The sequence below is a fragment of the Gracilinanus agilis genome, chromosome 4 (genome assembly GCF_016433145.1).
Source record: "Gracilinanus agilis isolate LMUSP501 chromosome 4, AgileGrace, whole genome shotgun sequence".
Lineage (NCBI taxonomy): Eukaryota > Metazoa > Chordata > Mammalia > Didelphimorphia > Didelphidae > Gracilinanus > Gracilinanus agilis.
In genome coordinates this window covers 307,282,722-307,297,808 of record NC_058133.1, presented here as the reverse complement: position 1 = coordinate 307,297,808, position 15,087 = coordinate 307,282,722, and the positions used below count along the sequence as shown (strand labels likewise).

Below are 15,087 nucleotides of genomic sequence, written 5' to 3'. Positions count from 1 at the left end.
AACGTTCTTGTTAAGAGTTTCTTAATGAAAACAATGTGCTCCCAGATTTTTTTCTTTAAATTACTAAAGCAATATTGTTAGGAAAGTAAATACCACACACATGCACAGGACCTAAAATAAATGACATTTCTAAGGAGGATTTGCCATTCCTTTTTTGTTTGTCTTCAAGGAAATCTGTAATGGGAATAAAGGAGGGATGAGAGATAAAAGGCAATGTGGAAAGCTTTGACCAAAGAAAACACTGGACTGAAAAGTCATAGAGAAGGTCCTTTCATTTAAGAAAAAAAATCTTCACCTCTTTAGATAGATAGCATAAAAATATAATTCAAATGTTATTGTATAAAGAGCTTTTGATAATAACATGAAACTCCAGGTCAGAGATTCTTAGCTTAGAGCCCATAGATTCCCATGAGCCACAAGGACAGAATTCAGAAGAGTCATGAAAATGGAATTTTTAATATTTTCTTAGCTATTTCAATATAACTGGCTTCTTTGGTAAGATATGTATGCTATTTTATTTACTCCCAGACAAGAGCTTGTACACAGGCTTTATAACATGAAGATTAAGAATTCCTTCACCAGGAAAAGAAAGATTTGTACCACATTTTATGTTAATTGTAGAGCCTTAATCTGTTTCACTATGTCAATAGTTCCTTTATTTTTTAGATGTTAAGACAGGATCATAATTTTTTATCCTAAGATTCAATTGATTAAGTTCACATGGTTGTAACAAATATACTACATTTTCAAAGGCAGCAAGATGTTTAGAGTGCTGGGAATGTAGTCCAGAAATGCTGCATTCAAATCTTACCTGAGACATTTATCTGTGTGACCTTATACAAATCAGTTAACTTATGTTTGCTTTAGCTTCTTCATCTATAAGATGGTTATTATATTAGTAATAGGGCGTATTATTGCTAGATTATTAGTAGCATCTATCTCCCACGAGGATCAAATAAAAATGTTCTTAGGTTTTAGAATTATCTAGTTTTTGCTGTGGATATAGTGCTAATAATCAATAATATGACCTTAGTTTAAATCTGACTTCAGACACTAAGCAGCTTTGTAACAATGGAGAGAAGTCACTTTAATCTGTTTGCCTCAGTTTCCTCAAATGTAAAATGAGGATAATGGCAGTATCTACCCTTTATGTTTGTGGTATTAAAAAAGGAAGTATTTGTTAAAAAAACAAACAAACAAAAAAAAAAAACTTGCCTGGTATAGAGTAGACACAAAGGAGGAGAAGAAGGAGAAGGACAAGGAGAAGGAGAAGGAGGAGAAGAAGGAGGAGAAGAAGGAGAAGGAGAAGAAGGAAAAGGAGAAGGAGAAGAAGGAGGAGAAGGAGAAGGAGGAGAAGAAGGAGGAGAAGGAGGAAAGGAAGACAAAGGAGGAGGAGAACAAGAACAAGAGTCAGCATTTTAAATTCCTTAAGGTTAGAAAAGCACTGTGCATACATAAATTTATTTAATCCACACAACAAAATTGGGAGAGAGGTGCTATTGTTTTCCCTATTTTACAAATGAAGGAACTGTTGCTGAGAGTGTTTAAATGATTTCCCAAGATCTGAGGCAGGATTTTAATCCAGGTCTGCTTGATTCCAGGTAGTGTCTTAATAACTTCTCTACACTGCCTCTTAGGGTTTCCATTTCTTATGTCTTTCCTTTTTTCTCTTCTAGTCTCTGTACAATGTTGAGTCAGTTTGCTTCACAAAAGTCCAGTGTTTTCCAGCTTACATCCTTCAAAGAATTGCTATCATAATATACCTAACCAGTAGTTAGATTAGAGGGCCACCTGGGCCCCTTCCAATTTTTTAATTCCTTGGTTCTGTGATTCTGCTCATAAATAAAAACCATCAGAAAAGGAGAAATCATCTACTTCTTAAGGCTGCCCATTCTGATTTGGGACAACTCTAAGTAAGACATTCTTTCCTAACAACTCCTACACAATATGTATAGCAAGGGGATTATTTGGAATGAACCAAAAAGTGATTAATCAAGACTCTTTAGTGTACAGTATGCTCAGTGCCATATTCTCTCAGCTATTGACCCAGTATCCAACTGCTTTGTTTATTTTGCTTGATGCTCCTTGGGAAGCACAACTCAGTGGAAATTAAAAGACTCACATTGTGTATTGATATTAAGGATACCTTACAAAACTGCACAGTCTTCTGATGCATTAACATCATATTGGATCATATGGAACAGTTTTTGATGTGGTAGATGCATACCTTTTATTCCCCCATTAATGTTCCTACCTCGGGCCATCCAGATGTTTGGATAATTTATTCTCCATTAAAATGCTATTTGTTGAGCATAAGCAAGAGGAACACACATTTAAATTTGTTATGAAGCATGGAAAGACATAAGGTAACCATAACACCTTAGATTACACATAGAAGAAGCATGTCGCATATTGTCATTCACTTTTATGTATTCTATCCAAGAGACCTCTGAAACTCTGACAAAGAATTCATTTCTTAAAATTTCCCTAGACCTCCAATACTTACTATTATACAGGAACTTGGATTGTCATGCCAGTATTCAATTATTTTGACTAAGAGGCTGTGAAAAAAATTGAACTTTTTACAAGGCAAGCAATCCACTAATCTCTCAAAAAGGTCACAGCTGAATCATATGAAGTCTTAGCTCTCTGTACAAATGGTACTGCATGTTATGCTCAGATACTGTGGTTTCTGAAGCAAGTAACAGTTTTGAGAACTGAAACTGAGTGTCTCCTCTCCAACAAAAGCACTAGATTGACCTTGAAAACTACTAGGGTGAAAAAACCTCTTCAAGATGTTAAAAAACTTAACATGAATAACCACTCCATGATTTCTGACATTTAAAAATGACCTTCATGCAACACGAGTTATTTTTTTTCCAAAAGGCAACATTCAGATTTTCCCAGAAACAGATTTGCAAATGAAAAGACATCTCTAGCTAAAAAGTAATTACTTGTCATAAACTTTTTTTTGAAAATTCCATTGAAATCAATGGAGTTAAATACCCAGATTAAATAGAAATGCTCCATCAATTTTCATGTAGCTTTTGCAACACTGCTGAATCAGATTTGAAAAATCTCATTTAATGTACTTTTTTCTTTTCTTTTCAGTGGCTATCCCTCTTTCTCTTACATAATCTCTCTGAAAGAAACAATGAATCTACAGCTTGCATCCAGAGTGCTTTACTGTTTCTGAGAGATTGCCCTAGGCAGTCCATAAATTTCTTGGTTCTTTAATTCTTTGATCTAGGACTCAGAACTCTGGAGTCTCAGATTAGTTCCTGAAGGACTACTTTCTTTCCTGTTCTTTGCAATCCTTTTAACTTTCCTCATCCTTGGAATTGAGTTTACTACTTTTTCACCAAGATAAAGTCCCTCCTTGAAATATGGCTGTTTTCTGTTAAAAGAAAATCTCAGTTCAGGCCTGACCCTGGCCAATTAAGCAAACTCAGGAAATAAGACAAATGGAATTTATTAGCACATCAAGAGGCAGGTAGATGGTACAGTGGATATAATGCCCAGCCTCCAATCAAGAAGACCTGAGTAAAATGTGACCTTAAACATTAACTAGCTGTGTGACCTGGGCAAATCACTCAGTTTCCTCATTTCTAAATTGAGCTAGAGAAGACAAGCCACCCAAGTATCTTTGCCAAGAGAACTCCAAATGGAGTCACAAAGTATTAGACATGACTGAAAATGACTGAACAACAGCAATAACAAAAAAACACAAGGAATCAAGAAGCTGAAGTGCAGTTGGTCACAGAATTAAAACTGAATTGTTTTTAAAACCAGGAGAGTAACAATTTCCATATAAGGAGTAATACATTCTAGATTGGTAGACATTTCATTAGGAGATAGGATTAAGGTCACTCCAACCCTTCTCTGATTACTATCAATAGGAGAGGGGAATAAGCACTAAAGAGATGGGATTAGTCCTGAAGAGATGGGATTATTTCTGAGTGGACAGCCCTCTTCTCAGGCTTCTTGAGCCTTCTATCCAAAAGGATGAGCAAGGTTAAAACATGTGGGTCACTCAGACTAAATTCTGCCCTGTGGCTGACTTTGCACGTCTGCCATCAAAAACATAACAAAAATTGTAAAAATGTGATCAAGTGAAATACAAATTCGTAATAAAAAACATTAATAATTTTTAAAATTACTTTTTGATCTATATATTTTGATCGGTTAATCATTTAAGAATTATTCTCTCATTTTTGCTGGATAGGATATTTTAGCAAATTCTTAAATCCTTTATTTTGAAAATGAAGCCTTCAATTAAATAATTTTCTTAATAAAGCACTGAACAATCACAAAGTACAAATGCAAAACATGCAATCCTTAAATTTCTTCTCCTTTCTCCAATTCAGCATGGACTATCTAAAGTCTTGAGGCTGGGCAAATCAAGTCATTTGACATTTGGTCACCATCAACAACTGTTCAGCCTATATTAAGTGGAAAGTAAAGGAACCAAATTTTAGAGGCTTAAAAAGAGAACTGATTATGATGCAGGGGAGAGAGCAGGTATTCTTCATTTATTCAAGAAGCTTGGCAGTAAAAGAAAGGAAAGAAATAGGACAGTTGCTAGAGGGGGCAGCAAAATCTGTTTATCTAGGAAATCCTTTTACCTAATTGACAAAGAAGTACATTAACAGTGGTGGAGTCAATCAAGGAACTGCTCTAAGCCAAAAATACTGCAGATGATCCTGAATTCTTTAGTATGGCTACTAAGGACTGATAAGCCTGAAGACAGAGGTCACCTACTGCCTACAGCAAGTGGGCTTCCAGGACTGAAAGGGTAATAGTGGTGAATACAGAAAAGTATGCTCATATTTGTTAGCATTATAATATCAGTTATGGTAAAATATTACATAATTTGCAGTGGAATAATTCAGTGTGAATTCAGATACAATTTTACTGCTTTAGGTTATAAAATTGTTCCTTATTAACTTTAGGGGGAGAGATTATGAATAAATATGCAGAAAAGCGGAATATAGATCTAAACCTATGTTGTGTTACACCTAGTGGCAAAGCCAGTGCTTCAGGACAACTCTCTTGGTAGCAGTTACATAAAAAACAAGTTCAACAAAATGATTTGTAGAAAGAGCACTACACAGAGAATTAGAAAAGTTTGAGTTCTTATCTCAAATCTGCTATTAACATTCCTCTGGGTCTTAGTTTCCCAATTTTGTAAATTGATAAGGTGGAAAGGTACAGTGTAAAAAGCAATGGGTGTTGGGCCAGAGTAGCTAGGTTGAAATCATGGCTCTATATAATGACTTTTGTCAATTAACTAAAATTAGAGATTTGGACTAGATGGCTTTCAATGTCCCTTCACGCTATAATTATATGATCTTATGGTCCCTAAGAATCACAAGTTTTTAGAAATTCCAATGGATGTTGGAAATCAAAAATTTAAGTCTATTCATTTTAGAGACAAGGAAAACTAACAAGAGTAGTAATGATTTACTATGCAGCTAGGTGATAAAGATTGCTGAACCTGGAATCTGGAAGATCCAAGTCCAAATTCAATACCTGCTTCACAGGGTTTCTGAGGATGAAATGAGATAGTATTTGTAAGGTACTTATTACAGTACCTGATTTGCAGTAGACATTTAATAAGTAGTCCTTATTTTTTTCCCTTTTCCCCTTCACAAAATCTCAGGGTGGCAAGTGATAAAGCCAAAATTTAATACCAGATTTTGGGAATCCAAATCAAATGTTCATTTCATAATCTCTTGAAGGGATCTTACATTACATGGTTGCATGCTTTAACTTCAAGTAGACTCAAAAGGAGTATTATTCTGCCAGGCCTCAAAAGGATCTTTAGTATGAATCTCAAAGGCTTGTCTTTAGGTATAAGGATTTCAAAGAGAAGTCTCTAGATGAACAGCTAAGTGACACTAGGAGAGACTTGAATTCCTAGAGAGGCAATGTAGTAAAATGGTGAGAGAACTCATCTCTTGGTCTCTTGACAGGTTCAGGTCATAATTCTACTATTTTTTAAGTAGCTTTGTAACCTTAAGGAACTCACTTAGACCTCTTTGAACTTTTGATTTCATACACATAAAACACCAACCTAAGACTTTCCCTACTTTATAGGGTTGATATTAGGACAGCATTTCAAAAGAGACAATGCAAACTTAAAGGTGCTGAATAAATGTCAGCTATTATTACTTTAAAAAAACCACCTTTAAGTCTAAATATGATTTATAAGTATTATGTTTAAAGGAGTAAAGCTGCTTATAACCCAAATAATATGAAATAGTCACTCTCAGAACAGAAAAACAAAACCAAAACAGTCCTTGTCCTCATATAATTTATATGAGAGCCAAAGACAATTGCTAATTTAGCAATATAAAATATATGTCTCTAAAATGCCCAAACCAATCTCTTCTTTGTATTGTTCTATGGACTGACATGTCCATGATCATTTGTAGCCCGAACATTATTTCTCATGTACTTACATCAACCTTATCAATAGCAAGGAGATAGTGGAAAAATGCTGAATTTGATTAAAAAGTTGGATTTGAATCTTGCTTCAGATATTTACTAGTTATATGATCCTGAAAAACTCACTCATTCTTTCTCAGCTTTACTTTTCTTTTAGGTAAAAGAATTCAATGTTGATGTTCTTGAGTCATTTTACAGTTTTGCCCAATTCTTCATGACCCTATTTGGGGTTTTCTTGGTAAAGATACTGGAATGGTTTGTCATTTCCTTTTCCAATTTGTTTTACAAATGAAGAAATTGAAGCAAACAAGATGAAGTGACTTGCCCAGGGATCATACAGCTAGTTGTTATCTGAGGTTGGATTTGCACTTATGAAGATAATACTTCCTGACTCCAGGTCCAACCCTCTATCCACAGAGCCACTGTGCTGTCCCAAAATGACATTAATAACAACATTTATTTCATATTAGTATCCTATAAGTAGATGTGGAAGGGACTTTAGAGGTTACCTAATGCTACCTCCTCATTTTACAGCTAAAGAAACTAAGGCTGAGAGAGATGAAGTCATACAGTTAGTAGACAACAGAGGAAGAACTTCAACTCAGGTCATCTGACTCCAAAAGGCAAGACTGTCCACTATACCAGGGAGAGGTGAATCAAATGAGATAGAAACTTAATAGAGTCATAGATTCCCAAATGTGTTGTACAGGTGAACTGAATGGGAGCTAAAATATTATGTAGTTGCATTCCCTCATTTTGCAGATTAGTAATCTGCATGTATACACTGACACTTAAAACTTTTTTGTAAAATCAGCTGAATTAATCAGTTGAATCAATAGATTAATCAATAAGTATTTATTACGCACCTGCTTAATAATAAATGTGCCAGATACTGCAATGCACTGTATGTAGAAATATAAAGAAAGAACACTCTTTTCTTGCAAGAAACTTGGGTGGTATGTACAACTGAATGAGAGATCGGAAGGAAAAACTTAGGATCCTCTAAAATACAACTTGAGAAAAGGGTCAGATCTGTGACCTTCTGGAGGAAAATATGTATACATAAAATGATATTCCAGATGTATGGGCACATATAATTTAGCGTTTATTGAGAAAAAGATTCTGAGATTACAAATCTTAGACATAAAGGTAATACAGTAAGAATATATTTAATCAAAATCTACAGTTGAGAAACAAATATGTGGACTGTATATTATGCAGCAATGACTTTGATTTTGACTCAAGAATATTCAAGAGCCATACCATCCTCTTTGAATGGTCAATATAGGACTAAAAAGGAATTAAGAGTCATCATTAGGGTATCTTAAAATTTCAACTAGGTACAGAGCAGTCAATTATTCACTGGCAGACATATGTCAAAGTGAATATCTATATGCAATTAGAATAGACCTGAATCATTCAAAGGATAGGTACTGTGGTATATTGGATCTTTTGAGAGAATACTTATAAAAGTGCTTAACACAGGGCTTAGTATGTAGTAGATGCTAAATAATTGCTCATTCCCTTCCAATACACAATAAATCTTCAGAAGATAGATGCCAAACTAAACATTTATGTGCTATTATATGACAGCTCTAAATCCCTTAAAGGACATATACCGAGGTATAATGGATCATATAAGGGAATATTTATAAATGTTTAATACAGTGCATAGAACAGAGTATTGTGCTTTATAAATGCTCATTTCCTTTCCTTCTCCAATAATGGCAAGATGAGGGGTGATACCTCTTTAATTATGAAATTCCTCTCTATCATTTCCATATCCATAAATCAGCTATTCTATTCTGTTTTTGTTTTTCTTCTTGTTTCCACAGGAGTAAAAATATACCATTTTGGTTATTGGGGTTATCCTATTAGTGATTTTTTGAAAGCCTTAACACTTAGTAGAATCAAGGCATAACAAAACTATTTTTACTGGATTCGACCAGCGTTTTAAATCCACCCACAGCTGTGTGCCCTTCTTTCTGTTTTGAACATGAAATTTTGAAATCTGAACTCATAGAACTTCATTGATCTCTTTAAATACTTTCCAATTCTTCCTCAATAAAATCATTTAAGATCCTATTATCTGAATTTCTCTCTTCAGAAAAAAAATTATTTCTCCTAAATCCAATTTTTCTCTTTGTTATTGTTACAAAGCATGAGAGCATACCTATAGTTTATCTGAATTTTTCAAAATCTGCTCTCCTCAGGTCAGAGGTGAAGGTTTGGATCATATATCAAGTTTTAGAAATAAATGTGACACAATAAATGAATATTCAACCCTTGTTTGACCATTCCCATCATATTTTATCATGGATTATAAGAAGATAGGAAGTGAAGTTAGATTTTCACTGAAATAAATTCTCAAAGGTGCCCAAATATCTTTTTATAGTTGTGGTCATTTAGCGTTGATTAAATTGAAAATGTGTGTAATACACCGTGATGTAATGGAAAGAATAGTGAATTTAAAATGAGAGGATCTTGGTTCAAATACCAGATAAGTTCTTAGACAAAGAATTTAACTTCTGTGGGCCTCAGTTTTCTCATAACTACAATTGGATAAGGGTGAATAATTTTTTTTATCTAAGTCCATTCAAACTCTACAGTATCTGACAAACACTATAGTTTAGCCAACTCAATCAAGGAAATGTTTTATGGGAGTTCCTACTTAATTTTTTTTTCTATTGAATTATTGGCTATTAAAATTATGATAGAATGAAAATACTGCTCAGTTAACATTTCTAACACAGATCATTCAGATGAGTCTCCTTAGCTAGATTACCTAAAGGTTATATCAATACAATCTTATGATTAGCCTGGGCTATTTTCAAACCTTTTCCAATTCTAATATCCCATGATGAATGGTATCAATTTTCTTTCTAAATTAAAAAAACAAAAACTTTTTTCTCTTAATCACCAGTACTACTATTACTATCTCACCTGGTAAACCAGAGAAGACAGGAAACTTCTGGAATATTTTCTTTATGAATTATAAATTTTGAAATATATTTTCTTAACTGGTCAAGAAAATTTTCTATTTTTTCTTATGTGAAGGTTCTGTTTCCACAGATTTCTTGAGATATTACCAGAGGCAGCTCAAGCATTTTGACTCATCTTTTTCTTTGTTAAAGAATTTTCAACTCTCCTCTTCAGGTGAGGAATTAAATAACACTTATTTGGTTCATTCCAATTCATAAGCATGCCTTAAAAGGATTGTAGCCAGATATATAATCTAACATCTAATTTCTCAATATGCAGTAATATATAGACTATACATAATTGGCTACTATATACTAATATAAAGACTGAAAACTAACCAGAGTATAAGTTAAACAAGATAGCAAAAAGCCTCAGGTTCATATCATACAAAGTTCAGTTAAAGGAATTAGAAAGTTTACCTTAGAGAAGAAAAGGCAATGACTGCTTATAAGCATTAGAAGGATAAGACTTATTCTTCTTGGTCTCACTGGTTAGAAAGAGAAGTAAAAGAAGGATAGAAAGAGACTAATTTTAGCTCATTTTCATGAAAAATTTCATAAAATTAAATGGGCTTCCTTGAAACATGATGAGTTTGCCCTTGGTGGTGTTCTTCAAGCAGAGGCTGAGAAATGTTGGACATACTATACTGGGGGTTGTTTTTTTTTTTTTTTAAGTATGTGCTCATGGCCAAAGAAGACCATTTCCAGGTCTCAAAATTCTGCAATTCTTTGATTCATGTCTAATACTGGAATTGTTTATCTTAAGAGATACTCATTTCCTCTCTCACTAAAAGTGAACAAACAAAAGCTGAAAATACCAGTCAAAGCTATTGTATAGGAGATACATATTTAGCAATGGGTTGGGGTATGTTCCCCATGTTTCTTTCGAATTCTGAGATTTTGCGAAACACATTTGTCACATAAATTGTTCACTTAAATAATAACATTCTGTTGAATGATGAAAGTAAAATTACCAGTCATTAAAATTCCCAATGAAGCACAGATCCTATTATATTCTTTAATTAAAAAATGAGAAGCCTTTCAATATAAAACTTATGTTATCTTCAGTTTGGGTTTTTTCAACTATGAATTTTTTTAAATGCATTTTTAAATATTCCAATTATAAATATTCAATACTAGTACTAATAAGGATAATTAATCAGAAAATGAAGTTCCAAGATAGCATAATCTTAGCAGCAGAAAGGACTAATTTTCATATATTGGAGAAATACATCTTTCATCTTTACTCCCTGGCATTTAGTAGCAAATGTTTTCTAAATGCAGAGCTTTGTGGTAAACCAGTGTTCATAACATATGTATTTAAATAGGTTCTATTGAAGGATAGGCTTCAGCAAGCTGGATTTCAGATAGACTATGAGTGCACTGAATGCCACTGATGCAAGGCTTCTTTGGGTATTACTCAATAAGAGGTAGATTCTCCTTAGGCACAGATCCAGAATTGATGTGAAGGTTTCAGGTTAGATTTTCAGTGGTGATGTGATTTGTGACAGTTGGATTTTTGTATATGGAGGGGAAAAATACACTTCTGCTATGTAATCAGTTATATTTAGTTTGAATCTATGCCTTGAATGGTTTGTTTTTTCCTATCTGAAATCATGATTGGTTGTTATGGCTTCTCAGCCCTTACAACATAATTAGCACCCTTGAACATAGCTTCATAGGTGGTGGTTGTCTGTGGATGGGAGTCTCTCTTGAGCAGTTTCTCATAATTTTCTAGAGATTAACTTGATGGTGGCTGCTATTTTCTGAGAGAAACATTTGTAGAATCCTACAAATATGGATTCTCACAGACATTCAAGGGAAAATATTATTGAACTTCATTGAGTATACCAAGAAACTACCCCCCCAAAAAACCTTTAATTTTAAGAAGCCTGTAAAAAGATTTCAATATAGTGCCCTTAATGAATCTCTCTGTCTCTGACTCTGTCTCTGTCTCTCTCTCTCTCTCTTTCTCTCTCTCTCTCTCTCACACACACACATCTATACATGCATATATACACATATGTAATCTTAAGTTATATACATATCTTAAATGATATATACATTATGTTATATTATTTAAATCATCATTACAAGAAATATATGTTGTTACATCTGTGTATATGTATGGATGTGTGTGGTGGTATATATTCTCATACTACAAAGGGGAATATCAAGGAAATTTTATTTAGAGTTTATAATCAGCAATATTTGGATTTAATCTCATACCAAAGTTTGGTTCAATACTTGACCCCATTATTTATCCTTTAGTCTCTTTTTATAATAAAATACATGATAGCAATTGCATAAGGTTACTGGCTAGGAAAAAGGTGACATAATATACGTGTTTGTATCTGCCAACTTTCTCACATCATAGTTAGCCTTTTCCCATGCCCACCCTTGAGGCGTGATCACACTGTGTCCTGACATCTAGGCACATAAGATTCATCACCCTGAGATCTCCTAGAACTACTAATTCTAGTTTTGTTATTTGGTTTCTCCATCATTTTTTTTTTTGTTGTTGTTGTTGAGGGGAGAGATGGAAGGGGAAAAGGGAATTTACTGCCTTGGTGTTTTTTATTCTAAAGAATAAAAATTTACCTCTTCAATTTCATTCATCAAATTACAGATTTTAGGAAGAAGAATAAACCTCACTAATTCTTTATTCCTCAATAACTTTATGCTTCGCCACCTCCTTATTATGGCTTCTGCTTGCTTCAATGTTTGAAATCCCAGGGGTTTTTCAAAAAGGGATCTTCCCCTTGTTAAATCCTTACCCAGCTATTAAAAGATAATGAAAATTCTTCCTCCTTTATGAAGTTTTTCCTGATACACTCAGTAAAGATCCTTTGCTCAAACACCTCACATGACACTTGATTTTGTACCTCTCTTAAATATACGAATCTTGGGAATTATAGATATGTGTTTGTACTGAACACTCTTTTCTTAGACTAGCGGCTCCCAAAATACAAGGAGAAAAGTGGACAGCACAAATAAATACTTAAAATTTTTATTTAAATGAATATCAAATAACTCTTATTTAAATAGGAATCTTGATCAATGAACTACTTACCTTTCTCCTATCATGACAGATGAAAAAACATTTAATAAAATACACATACACACACACACACACACACACACATACCACAACTCTTTGAAAGCAACTGTAGCTGATAATGATTTATGAAAAAGGCACAACTTGGTCCAAAAAAAGTTATAGCTAAGATAATCAGAAGCACACACAAGTTCAAACTTTATCGCATATGAATAGTAATATGTATTAAATTATTTTTCCATTATGGGAATAACTTTGAATTATATTAAAATAACATAAAGAAAAAGATAGATGGAATAAAATTCAATTACAAAGCATCTCACTCTTAGATATATGTCTTCAGGGAATACAATGTCTACATTTACAACATAATTTGAAGTACTTTGGGAACCTTAAAATACTCTATACATTCTAGCAGTTTTTATTATGTTAAGAGACATACATCAGTAGGAAATGGAATAACCTATTACCTCTGTCTTCAAACACCATTGAAGTTCTACTATATTTTTCTTGATACTGAGACTACAAAGCAAAAGCTTATTAAACAATCAACTAATAAACTTGTATTGGGAAAATTTCAAAAGGAACCTAAATTATTCAACTGAATATGCTAAATATATGTAGGCATATCTGTGTACACAGACATATATACACATATTTCACATGGTAAGTGCTTGATAGATCCTTATTGCCTTGTCTTTTAGAGAAGTCCTACCTAAGAGATTTGCCAGGTTAAAAAAAAAAAAAAAAAAGCAAAACACCCCTACTGCAAATCATCCAGGCTGCTTTACAAATGAAAAAAAAAACTCAACATATATGTGTTATATATAAATATACACATATGCACATATATGTAAATTGCATATATTCGCGTTCACATTTTTGTTGATGTGTATATATGTATATTTATAGAGATTTGTGCAGAAGTTTTGATTTTATAATAAAATGCTTAAATCTTCTTTGTATTATTGTTTTAATTTCTACATCTCTAGTAAATGTGCCTTTTCTTCTGACCTCAATTCCTACCCAGACTTGTTGGAAAGTTCTACTATCTTCTTTTAAGATTAGGAAGTGTGGTCTAGAAGGAAGAAAGAAGGAAAGAAAAATGAGGAAAGAAATAAACTTCTTAATCTTTCCTCTTTCATTCCAATTAGGATTTTTATAGAATATGTGAACATCATATAAAGAAAAAATCTTTGAAAATGAATTGTTTGCTATATATACCTTGAATTTTATCACCCCAGATATTATGAAATCTTGAAAAATGATTATTGTCATTATAAAATTTTTATTAACAATACAACCTGCATACAAATGCACTTACATAAAGATATATGTATATGAATATGCATGAATATATTTCTATTTCCAGATAATAATAGTAATAATTAATATTTATGAATTATCTACTACGTGTGAGACACAATATAAATAATTTTAGAAATATTATTTCATTTATCCTCACAACAACCCTGAGAGGTAGGTAGGTGATATTATTATGCCCATTTTACAAATAAGGAAGCTAAAGGGAACAAAGGTCAAAGCAACTTGCCCAGATTCATAATAAGTATTTTAACTCAGGTCATTCTGATTTAAGATTCAGTATTCTATTCTCTTTACTACAAACATGCACATCTACACACTTATGATTGGTAGTATCAAAATGGTAAATATATTGAGAAATTAATTTATATCTTAAAAGTAATTATGGAATTTCATAGGACCAGCAATATTTTCTTCCACAAATTTATGTAAATCGGTACCCAACTAGATAACATTTCATTTAAGTATTGAAAATTTGACTAGTTTTGCTTTCATTTAAATTCTTTTGTTTTAAAAAATCAGTTCAAAATATTTATGAAGAAGTATTTGTAGGTTTAAAACATAATTTTTCTTTTTTTTCTGACTCGAAGATATTGAAACTAGTTCTGAAAAAATACTAAGATTTTTTATAAAGCAAAGTAACAAATGGGGAGTTTTGCTGGGTGTTTCATAGGGGAGGAAAATCAGTTTGCTGAAGAGATGACATACTATTTCACGCCCAAAGAATGATAAATTAAAATCAATCAACAATGCCATATGTCAGTTGTCGTTTCATAACAGAGTCTTAGGGGTAGATGTTACCACCAATGGTTTGATTTCATGCTGCTTTAAAATGCTTCACTGTACAAACTCTATAAAAGAATACATTGAAGATTAGACATTTAGGTATTATAATGAAAATATTCCTTATGGAAGGAAAAAACTCCTAGGACTCAAAATCAATTTCAGCATCTGCAGTTTAGGATAAGATATAACAATAGGAACAACAGCTGGAAATGTTTAAACATTTTTAGGATATGGAAGAAAAAGGCAAGAGAGAAACAAAAGCTATTAGCTAAAGATTTATTCATGACATGAATTATGGAATAAAAAGCAGGATATCGTTCATATTTCAGGATGACATTATAGACAAGCGTGGTTTTTTTTTTTCTAGAAGGGGCATCTAACATCCCTTTACTGTTTAATCCTCCTCGTGAATAAAGACTTTGACAAAATATTATTAATATCCAAATGTGAATGAAACTAGAACTTTAAAATATATTAATTATTTAGCCA

At 32.8% G+C, this 15,087-nt stretch overlaps 1 protein-coding gene across 1 annotated transcript in view; it reads right to left on the bottom strand.

Moving 5' to 3' along the window:
• The window catches only part of ADGRB3 (adhesion G protein-coupled receptor B3), a 907,908-nt gene that overhangs the window by 571,467 nt on the left and 321,354 nt on the right, over window positions 1–15,087 (bottom strand). The window lies entirely within an intron of this gene.